Source organism: Lampris incognitus, chromosome 3 (assembly GCF_029633865.1).
Source record: "Lampris incognitus isolate fLamInc1 chromosome 3, fLamInc1.hap2, whole genome shotgun sequence".
NCBI classification, from domain to species: Eukaryota; Metazoa; Chordata; class Actinopteri; order Lampriformes; family Lampridae; genus Lampris; species Lampris incognitus.
Genome location: NC_079213.1, coordinates 79,148,189 through 79,170,489, shown reverse-complemented (window position 1 = coordinate 79,170,489; position 22,301 = coordinate 79,148,189).

The window sequence follows — 22,301 nt, the reverse complement described above, 5'->3', positions numbered from 1 at the left end:
GACCAGAAGAAGCCCTAGTGCAGTGACCAGGACACATACCCACATCCGGCTTCCCACCAGCAGACACGGCCAATTGTGTCTGTAGGGACGCCTGACCAAGCCGGAGGCAACACAGGGATTCGAACCAGTGATCCCCATGTTGGTAAGCAATGGAACAGATGCCACCTGGATGCCCTGCGTGATAGCTTTTTATGTGGACAGGCTGATGTGCCTGCAGCCACCACATGGTCCTTGGCAGGGGGTGACCAGAGTCCAATGGCATGGAGAACCAAGACGATAGGGGACCACCCTCTGTTGCACCCTTCATCTGCCTTCACTGCCGTTGTGACCTGGAGACATTATCCACCAGTTCTGCCGTTGAGGTCTTTGATGGATCACACTTCGTCTGGAACCTCCCCCTTGACCTATCTGCCTTCGGTGACCCTACCAGGAGCCAAGCTTCGGACTGCAAAGCTCTTGGGATCTTAAGTACATGCACGTTTCTCCACAACAGCAATGTGGTGATCCAGAAGAATTATAAATACATATACTATACACACAGACAGACATATACACACCAGCTTATATGAACTAATAATTTTGACATTGGACAAATGAAATTGGGGTTGAGGACATATGCCGAGATGTGGGCATGGTGAGTTTGAAAAACAAGTTTAGCTTATTTCAGGTACTTATATTTAATGTGATCTCAACATCCAGATACTTCTGTAAAACTGTACGCTTTAATATGTCCTACCTAAAAAGTGTTAATTCCATCTTTTTTCACTGTGCATGTAAAAGCTGAATTCCTCAGCTACAACCAAGAAGGAATCATCTCCTCATCAGGTGGTCATAACATCAAATCTGTCTCGGAATTAATTTACTTGGGAAGCAACATCGAATACATCGAAAGATGTGCAGCTTCGAATCGGAAAGGCTTGGGTTGCCACTGAGGAACTTAACGTCACCTGGAAGTCCACGTTACCAGACAAACTGAAGCAGGAAGTTTTTCGAGCAACAGTTGAGTCCGTTCTCACTTATGGAGCATCTTCTCGGACCCTCACTAAATGGCTTGAATCCAAACTTGATGGGGCTTTCACCAGAATGCTGCATGCTGCACTAAATGTATCCTGGAAGAAGCACCCTACAAAGAAGTGTCTCTATGGCAATATACCCGCTGTCTCAAACACTATCTGAGAACGAAAGGTTCAATTTGCTGGTCATTGCTGGAGGAGCAAGGAAGAACTTAAAAGCAACACTCTGCTTTGGTCACACAAACGTGTAAAGACATGTGGGAAGGCCTGCAAGAAATTACATCAATCAACTTGTCGACGACATAGGATGTCCATCTGAGGATCTTCCAGCTGCTATGCAGGATAGAGACGGGTGGCGTGAGAGGGTCAGAGCCCTCCGAGGATACCTGATGATGATGATGCTGATGATGTAAAAGATCTGGACTCATTAGCAATGTAGGAGCTGAAATGGTGTGCAGCTAAACGTTTGCCTCAACTCTCCAACCCCAAAGCCTATTCACAGCGATAGGCTACCGACTTTTGGAATGAAACCTCGGTGTAATTTCTATTATACCTTGACGTCAAAACATCAGGCTAAGCTCCGGTTTTTAATCTTTAGCCCAGACAGGCGAGTGGAGCGACTCCTTCTCCCTGTAAGGCGTGACGGCATACAGGCTCACAGACAGGTAGGGCCGACAACACACTGTAACATGGACTTCACTGCTCTGATGTTGACTGGCATTTATGAGCAGAGTTCATAAATGCTTGTCAGTTCATATCCCTTTGCTCATGCTCCAGCTAGTGGGATGGGCATAGCTCCATCTCCTAACAGGAGAACTTAAAAAAAAAAAAAAACTACAAAGAGGCCTTGGACACCTTGTCCTCCATCGTGATGGTAACAAACACAATGCTTTGTGCCATTAATCCAGCCCATTAAGCTTTTTTGAAGACCCACCTTACATCAGAAAATATTTGATGAAAATGTACTTTTTTGATTCAATTATAAGTAATTTGGACGAAGTAATTTATCGAACCCAATCATGTAATACACTGGAACTGACTAGCCGCGCAATATTACAATATTACAATATTATTGTATAATTCAGCATCGGTCATGCAGCCAGTTTAAAGGCATTGCATTGCATTTAGTGCAATCTTTGGTAATCGGTAAGGAGGTGCGGTTAAAAATCTTATTACTAAATTCTACTACAGATGGTGTGTAAAGTGCATGCAGAAACACAGTTGTACTAGCTGTCTGCCGTAATGTTCTGGACCAGAACAAATAATTTAGAAGACTTCTGAATGTGGTTGGCAAGTTGTACTTTTTAGCCAATGAATAACTCTTCTTGGAATAAGGGCAGAAAACCTCAAGTCCATTCTTACATGAATTGCAAAGCTGTTATAAAACTTTGAATGGTATGACCGATCAAAATTCCACATTGTGGCCTTTTTTTCCTTTAAAGGTCATATTCACAATACAGCTCTGAGCATACAGAAGAATGGCATGCAGGTTAGAAAGTGAAAGGGAGCACAAAAAAAAGAAAAGAAAAAAAAAGAGCTTGATGGCGAGAGCGAGTTTGAGGCGTCTGTTCTCTCTTTTGGCTAGTGAAAAGATTTGTATTCTCCTCTCTGGGAGGTACTTCAGTCTAATGCATGAGTGTAGCTCGTCTGAGTTATGCTGCTGACCTGTGGGGGTCGGTGCTGGGAGCCTCTGTGTGTTTTCGGAGCCGGTGTCCTGCTAGGGAAGAAGCAGTGGAGCAGAAGTGGCGGGCCTCGCTTTGTCACAGGCAAGAAACTGTCTGGCTCAATCTCACCGAACAATAAAACTTGAAAGCCGGTGACTCACTTTGCTAATATTCAGGGTGAGATTTCATAAACACACCACTCTGCTTCCAATCTGTAATATCCGCTGTGCTCCCAAGGTCCCAGAGAAAGAGGGAAACATTAAAGAAACCCCCCTGAGGCTTCCTATAAGGCCCAGAGATACTTGGGGCCTTATTGCATTGTGTTGTGGTCTCCTAGAAGAAAACCTTTTTGGACATTCTCCTGAATTACTTTTTTTTCCCACTTTCATCCCTATTTTAATACAAATTAAAATACATTGACATTATTGGTGTATTGTTTATTATTTATGTAATTCTTACCAGGATATTGGCAATTACTTTAGTGTGCAATGCCTAACCACTGCTTTGAATAATAGCGAGGACATTTTGTGGGTTATGGTAATTTCCTGAATATTGTTTCTTACTCTGCTCAATCATAAAAACTCTGTAATCACATGATAATGTATTATACTGAATACGCAATGCCGCATATACTCAATAGTGTGCATTTCACAGGAAGAGGATATGAAGGATAAAATTCTGCTTAGCACCAAGAATGTTGACAAAGAAACCCACTTCTGTTACACCAGTGCAATTCATACTAGTGATAATGTTCTCTCTCTCTCTCTCTCTCTCTCTCTCTCTCTCTCTCTCTCTCTCTCTCTCTCTCTCTCTCTCTCTCTCTCTCTCTCTCTCTCTCTCTCTCTCTCTCTCTCTCTCTCTCTCTCTCTCTCTCTCTCTCTCTCTCTCTCTCTCTCTCTCTCTCTCTCTCTCTCTCTCTCTCTCTCTCTCTCTCTCTCTCTCTCTCTCTCTCACATATTCATTCTCATTCTTCTTCTTTTCCCTGTCTGTCCTGTCTATGATCCTCCTGTTTTGGCTTCCTGATATCCTCGCTCCTCTCAGAGGACCCTGCTTGGCAGAAATAGAGTTGAGAGCAGCAGAGCTGTTTCCTTATTGATTTTGGATCTGACCTTCCTGTAACCTGGCGTAAAACAATCACCCAAGCCCACAGTCCCCCTACGAGCAGGAGGAGACCAGCCAGCCATCGGTAGAGAGAGTCAAACATAGAAACAAGCAAAGAAAAGGGAGCTTTATCCCCCCCGACAACACCCTGTTTAAAAATGTGCACAATTGTGACAGTGAAAACACACAAGGGGACAAAGGGGTCAGATGACCTGAGAATCCCAAGGGTGGCTCTGTCCCATGGTTGGTGGTCTCCTGTTAGGGAATCCTGTTTCTACTGATCATTCATATAGTGTTGTACCAAAATTAGATAACGTTTGGACACCTATCATATATGAAATCCTTCTCAATAGCCTACATTACATCACCGATGACACAAACAGTGCCGCTAGGCTGAACTCGATAATGTACAAGATCTTGTTAGTTTTGTATTCTAGACAAAAAATATGTCCTGACTTGTCGGGTTAAGTAAATAAACTGAGATGAGGCCAAGGAGGTGAGCGTGGAGGTGAGCCAGGAGCTTCCAGCTGAGGAGCAAACAGAGTTGCAGGGCTATGCCAAATTCAGGAGCTGAGACAACCCAAGGGCCATTACTCATGATTAAATATGTAGTGGAAGTAATAGGCGAGAGGTGAGCGAGTGAGAGAGAGCGAAAGAGAGAGAGAGAGCAGTACAAAACAGCCAAAATACATTAATAATACAACTAAATATACAATACATACATTGACCATGTTAGACTATCCAACTCATGACCCCGGCTTTCTCCCTCTCCATCTCTAAATATTCAAAAATGCATGCTCTCTTTATGAGAGCACTGTAATGAAAAGGGGACTTTACCCACCTTTTCTTCTTATCATACCCTTCTGCGCTTAGCTCACCTTTGTACACATCTGGTTTCATGCCGTCTTGTTATCATGGTCCTTGACCACAGTAGGGAGCTCGCTCCATAACAGAGATCACTCACACTGATGGATGAGCTGGAGTTCGGCAGGACCTCTGGGAAGAACTTTGGATCCTCCTTACATCAGGGGTCCAAAAGGTCCTGGAGAGATGGAGGAAAGGTGACGGACTAAAAAGCTGAAGGTTTGAGGTTATAATGTACTAAATAAAACTAACTCTTACAGTTTTTTTCCTGATGTTTTTCAGGTTAACTATTGTGAATGATTTTAGAGATCTTATGTTGCATGATAGCGTGCATTTCAAGCTTCGTTGCACCGAACATCAAAATATCCTCACGCACGTGCGCACGTACACACACGTGCACGCACACACACGTACACGTGCACGCACACACATACATGCACAAACTTTATAATAGAAAGTGCTTAACTTTGGTGTAATGGTAAGGGCTCTTGTTGGGGTGCAGTCACTCTTTTAAAAGCACTCTTAAACTTAACTTTATTATCCTCCTGCCAAGGTGACACATTTTTCCCCTTAAGACCGCCAATGCTCTGTGTACCTTTGTAGGTGAGAATGTCTGTGTGTGACATTCCTCTGGTTCAGACTCTGCCCTGGTGTTGTATGAACAAAAGTAAGATAATGAAGCAGCTGGTCGGAGTGGGTCAAGGGTGAAACAGCAGAAAAGACTTACTACTTGTCACTCACAAAAGGTATTGCATTACACTGATAAATGCTGGGGATCATATTGACCCATTGCATCATGAGAGAAAGTCTCAGGGGACGATGGGTAAAGGTTTGTGCTTCTTCTCTTCACCAGTAGCCTCATTTTTCTGATGGCGCTGTTGGAAGAAAGGGTAACTGTTTTATGAGAAAACAGCTCATCTGAAGTAAATGCTCATATGTGGCTGGTTGGTATACTGTACTGTGAATGCGTACACTGTAGAATGGATGGGATAATCACACATCATTCTAACCATATATGAGTGTAAAGTTCATGAAGAGTTAAGTTACATTGCGGTATAGAAATGCTTAAAATAGCTACGAAGTTGAGGTTGACTTTTGTTGCTTCTCATCCATCCCAGCGTAATTTATTCTTTTGTATGGTGCCGTGCCAAGGCTGTCAAAAGGTCTGTAATGAGAAGTATTAGCTTCTTCAGTGCTTGTTAATTGCTTTCCTTTGTCAAAAATGAACAGACGGAAAATCGCTCACTCTGCACATTTTAGATAGCATCATCGCTTCTTGCCCGTCTTGGCTCTATTTTCCTGAACATCCTTTTAAATTCAAGCTGAGAGAATTATGAGGACCCACGCAGATGTAAGGCAGTGAGCAACCACCAGCACATGTTGATATTATGGTATATAATATGGCGTAACACCAACAGCAATGCATAATGAACACGTGGTATCAAAAACAGAAGCTGAAAATGAGGTGTGTGTTGGGAACAGATCCAAACAAGACATACCAATGCCTCATCAAGGGCCACTGCCCCTCGTAATTGTACAGCAATAATAAGATAAAGGTGTAGAGAAGTGAGAGGCCTGGCCTGAACACAGTGGTGCCCTTGCTCACGGCATGCTAAATGTATGCTTTCAGGCTTACACAATCGAATCTGATCGTTCACATCAGCACTCATACAGTATCTGCCCTATCTCATGTAGGTCATCGCATTATTGACAAGTGGAGCTTAAGCGAAAGTTCAGTCAGGAAGACTATCTTTTGCATGCATAGACCCGTAGTTATATTTCTTATTTTATCCTTCCCAGCTCTCATGCATGCTCACTCATAACTTCCCTTGCTGTCATTGTCTGTGGCTGTTAATTGAGCTATCAGCTGTTCACATCACCTGTTCTCACCTATCCAATAGCACAGCAACACACCTGCATGGTTAGCCAATCATCTTGCTGTTCTTTCTTTAAATGTTTCTCTCTCTGCCTTTAGTGTGTTCATGCTGATGTTATGCATGCCCCTCTACCTCCCCACCACCGCCTAGTCCTCGCAGATCATCAGTTTCATTTCTTCATCAACCTCATCAGCCTTATCACCTCAGCAGACGTCATCAGCCATCACCACCAGTGTCTGGACTCTATGGGGGATTTATTATGCTGCTGCTCAGGGCGGATGCCCCTTCATTAAAAAAATCCCCCCGTTGAGTATAAGCACCAAAGACTGTCTTGACATGACTTAAATTCCACTAAATCATCTGTTATGATAATCAATTATCTTTACTTCATTCACTGTGTCTCTGAACTATCGACAATCTGCTGCATGTTCAACTTCTGCTGAAATTTTAGTTTGGCCTTATTTTGTAGTTGGATAGTTTGAGGGTGCGTTTTTTTAGTTGTTTTTTTTTTACCAAGACTGCCATTTACATAATTTGACCATAGAAAGAATGTTGGCTACTTTTTTCTTACCTCTGGTAGATAAACCCCCTCTTGTATTTCTCTGTCATTGGTTCCCTCAACTGCCTCTTAGTAAACTACCTATACATGAACACCCACTGTAGATTTCAAATAAAGTACTTTTTTGTAAATTATCATTATAAAATCAACTTTTTTGTATAAGAAAAAAAATAAAGTAGATGTAGACAACTTTAACCTTCTAGTGTTTCAAAGCATTTTTATTGTTTACGCCGCTGTCGCAAAGACAACGGAATTACTCTGGTGCACAGCACTTCGATAAGCACCAGTTGCGCTGGTGCTTCTGGACAAAGAGCGCCAGCTCAACCAGGGTTCGGCTGTATTGCTCTACCATCCCGTCACTTTGGGGGTGCAAAGCTGTTGTGTGTCTTCTTGATGTGTAGGAGATGACACATCTCTTTGAAGACTTGATTCTCGAAATTGCGACCTTGGTCACTGTGGATTTTGTCAGGTATGCCAAACCTTGTGAAGAACCCATTGACCAAGACTTTGGCTACTGTGCTTGCTTCCTGATTTGGAATGGCGTAGCTGTCCGGCCATTTTGAAAAGTAATCCACGGCGACCAAGATATAATGGTTCCCCTTTTCTGAGTGAGGCAGGGGACCATGAATGTTGATGGCCACTCTTTCCATCCAGTCCCTCACATTATATTGCTGCATCTTGGCCCGGGGGTGCCATGGTGGCCCCTTTCTGGCAACACATGCATCACATCTCCAGCACCAGCTGTCTATATCACTGCGCAGCCTAATCCAGAAGAACCTCTGTCTTAAGCGTGCCAGGGTTTTGTTGGCTCCAAAGTGCCCTGTAGTGGGTAGCTTGTGAGCCAGCCTGAGTAGCTCCTGTCCGAGAGCTTTTTGTGCTATCAGTTGCCACTCCACCCTGCCTCCACTGGAGGATTACCATTTGTGGTACAGTACTCCTTCTTTCACTTCCAGGCAGTCCCACATGGCCCACAAACTCTTTACCAGCTCGCCCTGTGCAGCCACCTCACACCCGGGTGGACGTTTTCCATTGAGCTTCCACTCCAATACAGGTGCGATTTAACTGTCATCAGCCTGCATTTGACCTAGGTCTTTCAGCGTTAAACTCTCTAACCCCACCGGGATGCCTTCCATAACCCGCAATAAGTGATACTCTTCCTGTCTCTTTCCCTCTCTATTTTCTGACATCTCTTCCTGTCTCTTTCCCTTTCTCTCTCCCTGCTTCTCTTCCGGCATCTCTTCTTGTCTCTTTTCCCATCTCTCGCAGTGCCGGCAGTTGGTTTCAAGACATGGGCAGTGGGAACGGGCATCTGCGTTTCCATGAAGCCTCCCAACTCTGTGCTGGATCTGGAACTGATATTGGCTGAGCTGTTCCAGCCACCAGGCGAGCTGACCCTCAGGCTGTTTGAAGTTGGTCAACCACTGTAAGGAGGCGTAGTCTGTCCTGACTGTGAATGCCTGGCCGTACAGGTAGGGGTGGAAATGTTCTGTAGCCTTCACCACTGCGAACAGTTCATGCCTCGTCACACAGTAATTTTGCTCCGACTGGTTAAGGGCTTGGCTGTAGAATGCCACCACCCGCTCCCTGCCCCCTGTCACCTGTGAGAGTACTGCCCCCACTCCTTTGTCGCTGGCATCCGTATCCAGTATGAGGCAAGCAGATGCAAGTAGACCCTCAAGTATCGTCTACATGAACCTCTCGAAGATCGCGGGGGCATTACAGAGGCCGAAGGTCATTACTGTAAATTCCCAGAGCCCCTGCCCCAATGAGAAGGCTGTTTTCTCCCTCAATTCATTGTCTAACTGTACCTGCCAGTACCCGCTTCTCAGGTCAAGCGTAGAGAACCAACACGACTCAGCCAGGTTGTCCAGGGCATCATCCACGTGGGGTATGGGGTGTGCATCCTTTATGTTGATCTCGTTGAGTTTGCGAAGGTCCATGCAGAACCTGGTCGACCCATCTTTTTTTGGGACAAGAATTGCTGGCGAAGCCCACGGGCTTTTGGATGGTACGACGATGCCAGCCTCTCTCATCCTCTGCAGCTCTTGTTCCACCTGTTTTTTTGTGGATGGGCAGACGATACGGGGCTTGGCGGATCGGACGAACTTTGCCCGTGTCTATGTGGTGCTGGACAACTGAAGTGCAGCCAAGGTCATAGGGACTTTTGGAGAATACGTCCATGAACTCCACCACTAACTGCCACACCATCTCTCCTTGCGAGGTCGTGAGATGCTTACCTGCCCGATTACACAAGATTGCGAGGACCTCTGGGAGAGGGGCTACAGGGACCTCCACTGGGGGATCCAGCACTCCAATCTGAGGTACCTGACCAATCACAGTGATTTGTCAAGTCTGTCCCCCCAGACCAAACATGAGAAGGTCAGCTTCGAGATCCAGATGACTTTTTGTGGACCGAAGGAAGTCCAGCCCCAATATCAGGTCAACTTGTTTGGGGGATACCCAGGCCTCCTGTTCTACCTCCACATCTCCTACCTGGATTTTCAAAGCTATCTTCCCCTGGCTGGCAGTGACCTCTCCAGTGGTGGTGCATAACACTCCTTGACAGGGTTTCAGCTGAATGTGCCATGTCCCACCCCCTTTGTCCAGCACATTTCCCTTAACAACTGTGACCGAAGCTCCTGTATCAATCAGCCCTCTACAGACTATGTCATTCACCTGACAGTCTATGTAGATATGGTTAGGGTTTTGGTGCCCCCGGCTCTCTGTTCCTGTATTTATTTTCTTTTTCACTATGCTTATGCCTTGGTCATTGTCTCCACTCCCTCCTCTACACCTGTGTCCATCACCACTCATGTTCTCCTCTTGTGTTGTTTGTCGCTTCCCCCCCAATAGGGTGTCTGGTGACCTGGTGGTAGATTGGTGGTATTCTCTTTATTGTTCCTCTGTGGGGTCTCTTCAATTTGGACCAAGCTCTGCGCCCTGTACTTGGTCCCTGGTATTCCCCCTGGTCCTTTGTGGCGAAATGTTCCCGTTCCTGGAACCTAGGCCCCTTTCTCTTATCAGAGTTCCTGGCCAGATGCTCAACACTTCCACACACCCAGCAAACCAGTCGCTTTCTGATCCTCCTGGGCCCCCGACTCCTTGTAGCTAAGATCTCTCCAACAACACGCACCACAGCAGAGAACCCCTCCTCTTCCGCAGGCCTGGTTGGGGGTGTGGCCACCCCACCCCCCCGAGAGAAACAACTGTGGCATATCATCACAGTACTGGGCGGCCGTGGTTCTGTTTCTCTGGATCACTGGTGTGGAGTTGTATGGGGGGGGGTGTCATCATTTTCTGATTCTCTAAGATTTTCCCCCACAAACTGTTCATTGGCATTTTCATAGGGGCCACAAACCAAGCTCGGCTGACTGGGTGGGAAAAACTGTCTGTTTTCTAGGTTCATTGCCCTTATTAAAGCTCTATCGGGCATGGTAGGGCGATTTGACCTCTCCAAGATGGCATCTTTACACGGACACCATGGCATGATGTCACTTCCGACGTTCCTCGGCCCAATACACTGTTTCTACCTCCATAGCGATGGTGAGTGCCTCTCTCATTGTCGCGGGACGTCTGAGTTTAATCTGTACTCTCATTTTACTGTCGTTTAGCCCATCAATAAATTGTTCGGTCATCATCCGTTGTTGCAGTTCATAATTCGCCCCCAGGGTAAGCTAGACACAGCCGCTCTACCTCACCCGCGAATTTAGGCCGGGACTCGCCTTGCTCCCTCACTATGTGTTTGAACTGAATTGTAGCCACTGCAGCTTGGTTTTCTTCTCCATAGCGGAGGGCTAGAGCTTCGCATAGCATGTCGTAATCACATCGCCTGTCTCGGTAGGCTAGCTAGCGCTGATGTAGCATCCCCCGCTAAACTGACGGCCAAGTAAGCCCCTTTATCTTCATATCCCCATCTATTCAGTTCACTCACAGTCTCAAACTGCGTTCTGAAAACCTCCCAACTGGACTTACCCTCATAGGTAGGGGGTTGATTGCGAATACGGTGACATTCCCCTTCCCCGTGTCCCCTCTCCATTCCGGGACGGTCTGGCTGCTCAGCGGCCGCTACAGCAGGGCTGCTATGACGAGAAGGTCTGCATCTGGCTGCTCCATCTCCAGTTCGGCTAGGAGGCGTTTTGTTTCTTCTATTAGTTTATCCAGTCGTGCCCGTCGGCTGCTTGGCTGTATTACTACTGGCTCCTCGTCCTCCTCGCCGATATCGTCTATAAGAATCTCCCGTCGTACCTCGGACCTCGCGACCCCATAGCTAGCTCCTGACGGTTCGGAAGCTTCGCTCCCCCGGCGTGGATTCCCAGTCACGAATCCCACTTCTGAGACCAAAGAAGCGTTTCGATCCATTGAAAGGTCAGGACCACGCAATCTCAGTTGAAACAGTCAGTTTTATTGCCCCTTTGTTTACAGTCACGACCCGCACTATCGTAAGACCCCCCCCCACTTCCGCTGAACACCCGCCTAAAAATCCTTAAAAAGCCCACCCCTAGTGGTCGCCTAGTTCCCATATCAGAAAGCCAATGTGCTACAATATCAAGACATATTTATGTAATGATTTCTCCTTGTTATATAAATATGTATTGCTTTGCTTCTTCTCAAACAAATGAGTACTTTCTAATCAACCTCATTCTTTTATTAGGCAAATTTCACATTCACAAATGTAAATTTAGTAACAAAAACCCCTCTTTATTTATTGTATTTGAACATGAAGTCAGGCATTATGTCAAAACTATTTCCACTTCCAACAACACCAAAGCTGTTAAAACCCTCAGCATGTGTGGACTTTTCAACATCTTTACATAATTTGTAATATATGACGCAATACCCCTGGCTCCCATTTTCCATGTTGTACTTTGCTTTTTTGTTGTTGTTATTGTTTTTGTTGTTTTATTTTTTTGTCGCCGTATCTAATGTAGAGTATGGAGTGCTGTGTTGCAGGCAAAATTCTGTGTATTTTTGTGTTATATTAAAATGTAATTTTGCAATTAAAAAAAAAAGTACTTGGATGGAAGACCTCCCGGGAAAACTGAGTTGCTGCCGGAAGTAGTGTTGGTGGGCCAGTAAGGGGAAGTCGTCCCTCTGGTCCTAATAAAAACAACAAATATCAAATCCCAATGCCCCAATGCAGTGACGGGGACACTGTGCTGTAGGAGATGCCGTCTTTCGGATGAGACATTAAACCGAGGGCCTGATTCACTGTGGTCATTAAAGATCCCATGGCACTTATCGCAAAGAGTAGGGGGTTCCCCGGTGTCCTGGCAAAATTCCCAACCTGGTTCTCTCCATCTGGCCACCTAATCATCCCCCCATGTAATTGGCTCAATGATTCCTCCCTCTCCACCTCAAGCTGATGTGTGGTGAGCATTCTGGCGCAAAATGGCTGCCGTGCATCACCCAAGTGGGTGCTACATATTGGTGGTGGTTGAGGTGAGTTACCCCCTTCAATGTGAAGCGCTTTGGGTGTCTAGAAAAGCGCTATATAAATGTAATTATTATTATTGGTATTATTATTATTATTATAGTGAAAGTGAGACTTATAGGGAACCAATCTAAATACTGATGGTGTCATTATTCTATAGCCACGACACTGTGCAATCAACATGTACTTCATAATGATAAGTTAAAAGCAAAAAAGTTTTCTACTGCTGCTTAATTACTGCCCTTTTTTTGCCGTTCTTTTACTCACCTTCCTCTGGATTCCAGACACTTTTGATATTGGTATACACAAAAGGCTGAGTAGTTGCCAAGGAACCGGTAGTGAATAAGTCAGGAACAAATTGCCGGTTAACAAATAGTTAAAAAAACAAAACAAAAAATTAATGACTCTGAATCAAGTACTATAATGTGCAAATAAGTAACTTGAGAACAGATTGGGCTGTTAGATACTGTGTTAATGAACCAGTATGATTAGTTCCTATATATGTGTGAATCTGCATTATGTCTACCTACTACATTCGTTCCTGATTAACTCTTACTTAGGTGCTAATTGGCATGTAACCAATAACAATTCAAAATGTACGTATTACCTCCATATTAGTTACTGTTTTTTTGTGTACAACAAAAATGGATGAGAAAGAGCTAAAGTGCTTTGTGTGTTTCTGTGTTTTAGAAGAGTAAATAGTTGTAAAAAAAGATGTTGTTTGCCAACAATAAGAAGTCATTTTAAAATGGATTGGTAGAGTCATGCAACTAATTCACATCGCTATGGCTGGCACACAAGTGATTAACAGCTGATTCTGTGGCTGCCTAGCAACAGCAAGATGCCTCTCAGTGCCAGTATGCATCCGGTGTGGGTGGGATAAGGGATGGAAATAAAAATGCAACACCGCACACTTAACATCAAAACACATCCAACGCGATCTTTGACGTCCTGCTGAAGGAGACACGGACCCAAGTTTGCGAACTGTGGATCTAGCCTGAGCTCCTTCTTGCTCCTTCTGAACATAAAGGAGATCGATGCGACACCCTCCTTCAGGGAACAAAACCCTTAACTATTACATCAAATCAGAAAAGGTGTGTTCCAAGGAGGCATCAAATTCTTTTTTCTTCAAAAGTTGCCTCCAGAAAGCCAAGAAGCAAGCTTGGAGGTATTGGAGGTATTTATAAAGACCGTAAAATCACTGGAATTTTTGAGTTACTTGTTCTTTATGGTTTTTATTGGGTCTCGTAGGGTCAGGTTATTGAGTTCATTCTATTTTTGGCCTCTTTTATTTGAATCTTATCACTCCTGGGACTTGGTACAGTGTTTAGCAGTCAGGTGTCTCAGGCCAAAAGCAGATAAATGCACTAATCAGAGCCAACGATAACAGGTGCAGCCCAAAGCCAACGTCTTGCTCATGCAGCTGAGCGGGTTCATTGGCTGATAATAGTGTGATGTAAATCATTTACAAACCAATAAGCTGTAGAAGTTGTATTTATTGCTCTGCTGCAACATCTGCTTATATGGAGCCTATCAACACACACACGCACGCACGCACGCACGCACGCACGCACGCACGCACGCACGCACACACACACACACACACACACACACACACACACAATCAGTGTGTCTGAGGTGCAATCACAAAAGGCAAAGTTTAACGGGTTTACTTGGAGAAATGTCTACAGGAGATTTATAACAGCCAAGTGAATAATTCTCTCTTTACTCATCTCAAATATAGACAGACCTCCCAGTCTGATGGATAGACCAGCACAGAAAAGGCAATCCCTGAAATAGGACCAATTTGGGGAAAAAAATCCCAGTCATAACCAGGGGGCTTGTGGCTGGGGATTTTACAATAGATTATAGATGATGAGGTGATGACACTCGGCTCATGTGTGCAGGTCATGGCTCCTGAGCCTGTGCCATGCCTCCTGTGTTCTGCCCCACATGACAGACAAGATGAAATAGCCCACTTAAGTCCTAAACAACTTTCAGCACAATTTCTCTAAAATTGTTGCTGTTGAAATATAGTGTAACCACCAGCATTCATTAGCAGTATCAAGGCAGGAAAGTAAACAAAAGTGGGAGAAAAAAGTATCCCACATTTTCCCTCAGCAGCTACAACCATCTGTCCTTTCCACCCTCTGCCTTCAACATTTATACTCTCCAATCCATTTCATTTATCCGCTGCCTATTCCCCTTCCTATGTATCACCATACTCATCTTTCCTCCTGCAACTCATTATTTTCCATCTTTCCCTCACTTTGCGATTTTCTTCTCTTCTCTTCTCTTCTCTTCTCTTCTCTTCTCTTCTCTTCTCTTCTCTTCTCTTCTCTTCTCTTCTCTTCTCTTCTCTTCTCCTCACTCAGTCCACATCCTGTCTTCATTTCCACTTTTTTTGTACCTCTTTTTCCTGCCTCTCATGAGCCCCTCGCCCACTGCAGTCATATCACCTAACACTAATAAGAGCTTTAATCATTTATACAGAGGAAGAGCGGGATCGACTCCAGTGGCATGAGATACTGGATCTGCTGAGTGAGGGCGAGAGAGACAGTACAGCGTTATATACCAAGCTACAGTTCATTACCAATTGCCTGAGCGCATACAATCATCTCACTGTAGTAACTTTATGACCATTCTGAGTGGCTGTGACACCTCACCTAAAACCATAACCCAATGCCCAACCAATACTGTGAATATAATTTTACTGTTTATACGAAGCAGTTACAACTGCCAGCCAACTTGCCAGTGGTGTTGTAAAATATGATTCCCTCTGACTCCTTAACTTGTTCGTAGCTCTTACACTGAAAGTGCAAAGCCAAACCGACATTCCAAATGAAACTCCTTGCCTGGTGAAATCAAGATGGCAGATGACAGCTAATTAAGTAGACATGAGTGTGAGGGTCCCCCTGCACTTGCCTATGGCACCGTTGTAAAGTGTGCAATAAAGGGCTCCACCATGCCCACTAGCCAACCCAGGATTTTGGTCAGATGAATTTCCGTATTTACCCAGGCGAGGGAGCTTACGGCTCGGGTTCCATGGAGAGCCAACAGGCCAAGACTCCGCAGATCCAGAGCCAGAGCTGTGATTTCATACTCGCTACTCTAGCGGTCCCTTGGTCCCTGTAAAATTAAAAGCAGTTTGGATGTCATTGCTTCACAGACTGAATGAGTTGCATCGATGTGGTGGTTCTGCTGGGATCAAGTTGGCAGGTGGCACCTGTCTCTCACTCAGGACCAGCCAGGAATCTTTGAGCCTCCACTGATTTTGTGAGCCACTCTCCCTTCTCAGTGTGTGTGTGTGTGTGTGTGTGTGTGTGTGTGTGTGTGTGTGTGTGTGTGTGTGTGTGTGTGTGTTGTTATGTCTATACCTGTGTGCTGGGTGTGTAAATGACTATCACAAGCAGTTGCTTACAGTGGGGTTTCAGTCAGGGTCTTGTAGCTCCCCCCTGCACACACACACACACACACACACACACACACATTTCACATATGGGTGCCAGTACAGCCAACACACCTACATACAAAATACATTATCATGCACTGTATGCACTACTGTATCAACACCAACAAGACAGCTGATATTCAAAAACGCACACGCATACACACCACCACTGTGCACTACAGCAGCTGTTGCAGCGTCACCATCAGATCTTCCTTTAGTATGTCATTCAGCAACCAGATTGCACATGCACACCAAGTCAATTTTATTAGTGTAGCCCATTATCACAAATTACAAATGTACCTCATTGGGTTTTATAGCAACACAACATCCTGTCCTTAGACCCTCGCATCGGATAAGGAACAACTCCCAAAAAAAACCTTTAACAGGGAGAAAAAATAGGAAGAAACCTCAGGGAGAGCAACAGGGGGGATCTCTCTCCCAAGACTGACAACATGTAATGGATGTTGTGTTTACACAAATTACAGAATACAACATCAAAAAAGGATAACAGAATTATAATGGAATTATAAAATAAATGAAAAATAGTTTGACCACATGGCACAAAAACGACAAACAAGTTTACATAGTTGATGTAACAGTGTTCACCACACACTCGCACAATTTCAACAAATTCAGTTAAGTATAGCAACAGTGTTATCAGTGCACCACCTTCAGTTCAATAAGAAAAATGTGCACACCAACTTGGGAGTTGAAGTTCCACCTCACTTGAGAGACTCGTGGCAGTCCTTTCTCATATTCATTTAGTAATTTAGTCCTTTTGGGAGAACAAGTAAAAAAATGCAGACGTTCCACCCAGATTTGCAAAAAAAAAAAAAAAAAACACCAACTAGATCGGCAAAAATATCTTAGTAGCTGTGATGCGGTGGCTATTGTGTTTAGTTTGCTCACAACCCGCCAAAGGCTCAGCAAGCTCAAAGTTGATGATGACACCAGGGGTAGCACTGATACATCGCCGGGCCCTGAGGAGTTCTATCACGACACATCAGCATTTGATTGGCTGATGATACGGCCAGGCTAGCAATACCACTAGTGCTGGTCCAAGGAGCTGTGATGTGTTTAGATGATGTAGGTAATCCCTGCTCAGCCCCATGAGGAAACAAGTAATTGAATTTGGACACATTTCAGGCACACTTTGATTTAACTATGAAAAACAAATTGTGATTTTGATTTTGACAGGGCCAGCAGAGAAGGCCCTGATGGCCCTGACAGCCCACTACTGATCAGGAAGATGATGACAAGTGGTGCATATTATGTCCATTCAGATGTAGGAACATCTGTTCATGACCTCTGGCCTTGGCCATAGTTTCACTAGAATACCAAGGAGAGATACTCTACCACAGTGAAATGATAGAATTTATTTAAGAGCTAATCAAATCACCATGGTAAAGTGCATGAATGCGAGAAGCTTAATGTTAACAACTTTAAATCAAAGTACCGTGTTAATTTTTTTTAAAATTTTCTGTGAATTGGTACTTATTATGGAACAAATCACATGGATGCATGTATGCCTGTACATAAGCCAAAAGTGTGGCGGCTACTTTTGCCTAAATAGTAGTGGCATATTTACAAGAAGAAGAAGAAGAAGAAGAAGAAGAAGAAGAAGAAGAAGAAGAAGAAGAAGAAGAAGAAGAAGAAGAAGAAGAAGTTTTACAACTCCTATTGAAATTGTTTTTAACCCCTTAATGTATTTTTTAACGATTCCTGTAGTTTGGTTGGATTTTTGTCTCTCGGGGGCACAACAAGTTTCGATAACAGCACACAGATATTAACGTCAGCACATCAAAATGGCTCGTTTGGAAACCCCAATAATGATTAAAAGCTGTAACCAGGGCAGAAAATATTTAAAGCTCAATCTATGTCTGTTTTTCATGGGGGATGTTGTGTTTTTTATGTCACATTCTTTCACACGAAGTGAAAAGGCAGTAGTATGGGAGTCCTTGTGGTCCATTCAGCAGGGCATTACCATGTTCTTTGATGGACTTCATTGGGCCCAAAGGAGAAGGACGTAACCCTGTTTATTTAAATGCACAGCTTTGTGGGCCCTTAAATGCTGCTCTGTCTTCATTCCTCAATCACTGTGGCTCCATTCACAGTAAAAAAACAAAAACCTTTGACCCCTTTTGTCTGCTTGGTTGGTTGGTCCATTTGATTGGAATCTTTTTGCCTCACGGATTTCTTAATTGAACAATTTTCATGGAGAATGAGGATGTTTCTCTTCAGACCAGCTTTTGCTTTACTGGCTGTTTTTCTACGAGGTCCCGGTGGGAATCTGCAACTAAAGACCCTTTCTGCACTGATGTTTTGGTGGGAATGCTTGCCTTAGTGACGTTGACATAAAAGATTTCAGCCTTTCTGCTTCCTCTTCTCAGATTGTTACAATTAAAACCATTGGAAATAAAACAGAATAAATTCCCGGCAGAGCAATGGCTGGATCAAACCAGTAGCCCCTACTTTGGATAAACAACTTAAAGCTCCACCCACTTCACATACGACCCTTTTAATTGACCTGCTCATTACAGATATGGTGTGATAGGTCTTTTTGTACTCGGGAGGATTTGGGTGTTTCATCCTGATACAGAGATTTGGAAGCCTCGTGTCCTAATGTTGCATGATAATTGCATAATTTTGGAGGAGATTTTGAGATCTCAGTTAAATGACTACAGGTGATGGATGACACCATGGGTAAACTTTTGAGGAAATGTTATCATGTACTCTGTTTTGTCGTGTGTTTGAGGGAAAAGTATTGCTGGTGCTTTGAATTGTTGTCTAAAGCTGTGCAGTCAATGGATTTGTGTGTTGCCTCCAGAGCTTTATGTATTGGGGCATAGCTGGCTCTGTTAGTGTCAGTTTATGAGCAGCTTTACGAGGTAGTCACAGCTCTCCTGAGAGAGAATGATGTGGAGGGCCTGAACAGTGCCATTGACTGGGCTAACGGTGGCTTGTCTGGAACTAGCTAAAATCAACACCAGTGTTACATGCATTAGTGAGAGACTTGCCTGGAAAAGCCCTCCAAGAATTGCCGTTTTGAGAATTTGCTTTGCAACTATTAACATCTAGCTTTTTGCGTTAGCATCACTTTGGGCAGGACATGCATTGTGGAAAAAAGCAATATGGCACATGAATGAAATTACTTATAAATCTGATTCCACAGTATACCAATATAAATCTGTGGAGAGAGTGCACATTAGTTTCTCCACAAGTGAATTCTCCATAAGGAGAATAATCCATATTTTGCAGAGAGCCTTGTTCATTATTTAGTTCTTTATTTGCCAACTGGCTATTCATGATAGGGTCTCAAATACTGTTAGCGTGGTTCCTCCATGATTTTTCTAGGGCACTCACACCCTAGAGTTTGTCCAAAGACCATTACAGCTTACATCCTGATGGTTTTGGAAGAAACTATGGTGCTCTCGAATGAGAATCCCTATTTGTGACCCACCACAGAGCGAGTGTAAAAGAGTTTGAGGCAAGGACAGACAGAGGAAAGTGTGGTAATATGAGGTGTTTTATAACACCACCAGGGATAGCCTGATAATCGTGAAATATTGTACAAGCACTGGGGCCAGAAACCCTGTCTTCGAGAATCTGGGCAATGTTTCTCTTAACAAGATCATAAATTACTTTGACAGTGTGGTTCTAAACTGGAGGCCATGGGAGGATAAAATCTTAACCTGAGAATTTGGCTTCCCATATCGGCCCCAGCTCTAATTGGCCAGGTTGGTCTTTGTATCTCTGGCTACTTGCAGCCCTGGGTCTGTGTGCTGAGACATCACTGTATTGTTTGTGTTTTGTTGTGCAATGCTCAGCAAAGAGGTACATGCATACAAGAGGGGAAAACAATCATGTGTTTTTGCAAAGTTTGTCTTTTTTTTTCTTTCTTACATCTAAAGAAAATCCCTGTCTTTCTCCTGGAGAAAGTCACAATGTGTGACCTTCAAAAAGGAGACCTGATTGGCCTGTCTGGGCGACAGAGACAGCTTTAGCTAGCCAGGGGCTCATAAAGTGATCAGAATTTATGTGAAATGAGGATTATGTCCAAGCCCACATCTGAATTATGTGTCCAACAGGGATTTGTCCACAGACAGGAGGGAGCAGGGAGGGGTACCAGTGCATTCCACCAATCTGAATTGGTCTGCCCAACTGTCCCCAGAGCCACCTAGTGGAAGGGAAGTTGTGCAGAGCTCATTTAATTGCAAAAATCATGGCAGAAACATGTCAGCGATCCCTTTTCATACCACAGTGCAGCAAAGAAAAAAAAATGCACGGTACAATTGCATGAACAATACTGTGACAGCTTTTATGCTGCAGCGGTATGAAGAATGCTTATAAAGTTGATGGAAACATAGATGAATGAGTCTAGCAATAGCCTTAAATCCCACCATTACTTTTAGAAAACGGAATTATCACCTTAAGGAGTGACACTTGACCCTCACAGCTGGACAAATTTATGAAGGCCAACACTAATATCATAACAGGTTGGAAAGGGGTTATGTTGGTGATGATATGGCTGTGACAAAAAATAGAGTTTAATATCATGTGAAATTGCTAAAAAGGGAACTAAAACGTATTACATTTTTCTTTGCAATCAAAATTTTATTATTTTCAGGGTAGGTGCAGTAACACAAATATCTTCTTAAGAAAAGCATGAAACCACTACCATTTCATCTGTAGTGCAGGATAGGAATAAAAAATAAGAAAGAAAGAACGAACATATATATGTGTATACCTACATAGATACATACTTATATCATAATAACTAACTCAATGAAAAGTGGATCAAAAATTAACACAAAAGCACTGCAATGATCAAGTTTGCAAACTAGCAAAATTAACATAAAGATCAGTCAGCGTGCTGCACTAAGTAAAGGTTTTACATTATGAAGCTGTGAGAGGCTCCTACACATAAACATGTCAAGTCAAATCAATGTATTCATTGAGTAAGAGGGTCCTGGGTCCTTGTGTATGGTGCTCTGTTTGTGTAGATTTCCTCCCACAGTCCACAAATATGCAGATTACATTCATGGGAAACTCCAAATTTCCTTTAGGTGTGTCCGTCCGTCTGTGTCATGTAACAGACCGGCACCCTGTCCAGGATTTCTCCCCGTCTGCTTCCCAATGCTTTCTGGAAAAAGCCCCAGCCTCCTGTCACCGTGAGTTGGGTAGGCTCATAGACAGAATGAATATTAACAATACTACTAGCAGCATCTACATCAAATATGATTTGTACAATGTTTTTAAAAAGGAATTCAAAAATCAAACATCAGCTTCATTAACTGTGTTACTTGACATTGTGAAGATTCGGTGCACAGTTATATAATATTCAGTGATGATGAAAAATGAAGAAAATGAATATCATGTACAGTATAATAAAATATAGCACCTCAGTACACCTTTAATTTCCTGCATTTTAAAGCTGAATTTAAGAATGAGGTAAACGTTATGGTTTTATGGCATGCTGAAAAAAAATACTTGTTCTCATAATTGATTAATTTAAACCCTAAACCAAGGAAGAGGGCAATGTTGCAATGTTTCATGCAGTCAATAACGTACTTGAAATGTGATAGCCATCTTAACACTTGAGCCTACAAGCAATCTAACCGGGCTATTTGGGACTGCAAGGGTCATGGTGTGAGTTAGTGGTGCTGCCATGCTCCCATGTTACCACCAGCATGCAGCTGTCAAAGCTGAACTGAACTCTGACTCGAGGTTCAGACCTGGGAAAAGACAATCCCAACAGTACGCGACAGTTCCTGGAAGCTCGAGCGACAACAACAATATGCTATTAATGTCATAGCGTTCAAAAATAGTGCTAATATTATTTAGCTTAGCTTGACGGTGATTGATCTAGTTAATAAAGGAGACTTTTTAAGGCATTAAAATTAAAAATTTACTTTCCACAATTCTTAAACTAAATCCATTTTTGCAGTCAGCTGGCAATAACCATCAGCAATTACATCACAACTGGATCAGGTTGGGATTGGCACCTTTGATTCCAAAAATCCCTCCACTCAACCAAAATGTATGAAGAGAGAACTACATTAAATGGAGCGTTACACTGGATTTACACTTGCACTGTAGTGAACACCCTTGGTTCAGATTTTCAGTCAAATCCCTGAATGCAATCCAACACACTCGATGATGCTGTGATTACTTAAGTTAATTGGTTCCTCAAGGCTCCACAGCATGGTACCTTCCTTTCCTCTGCAAAGCTTTTGCTCAACCAGGCCCACAACAATGGGGCCAGAAAAGATGTTCGTTGTTCAGCTACAACATTTCTTATGTATTGGAGAGAGGGGTATTTGTTTTGCAGATGCATCTGT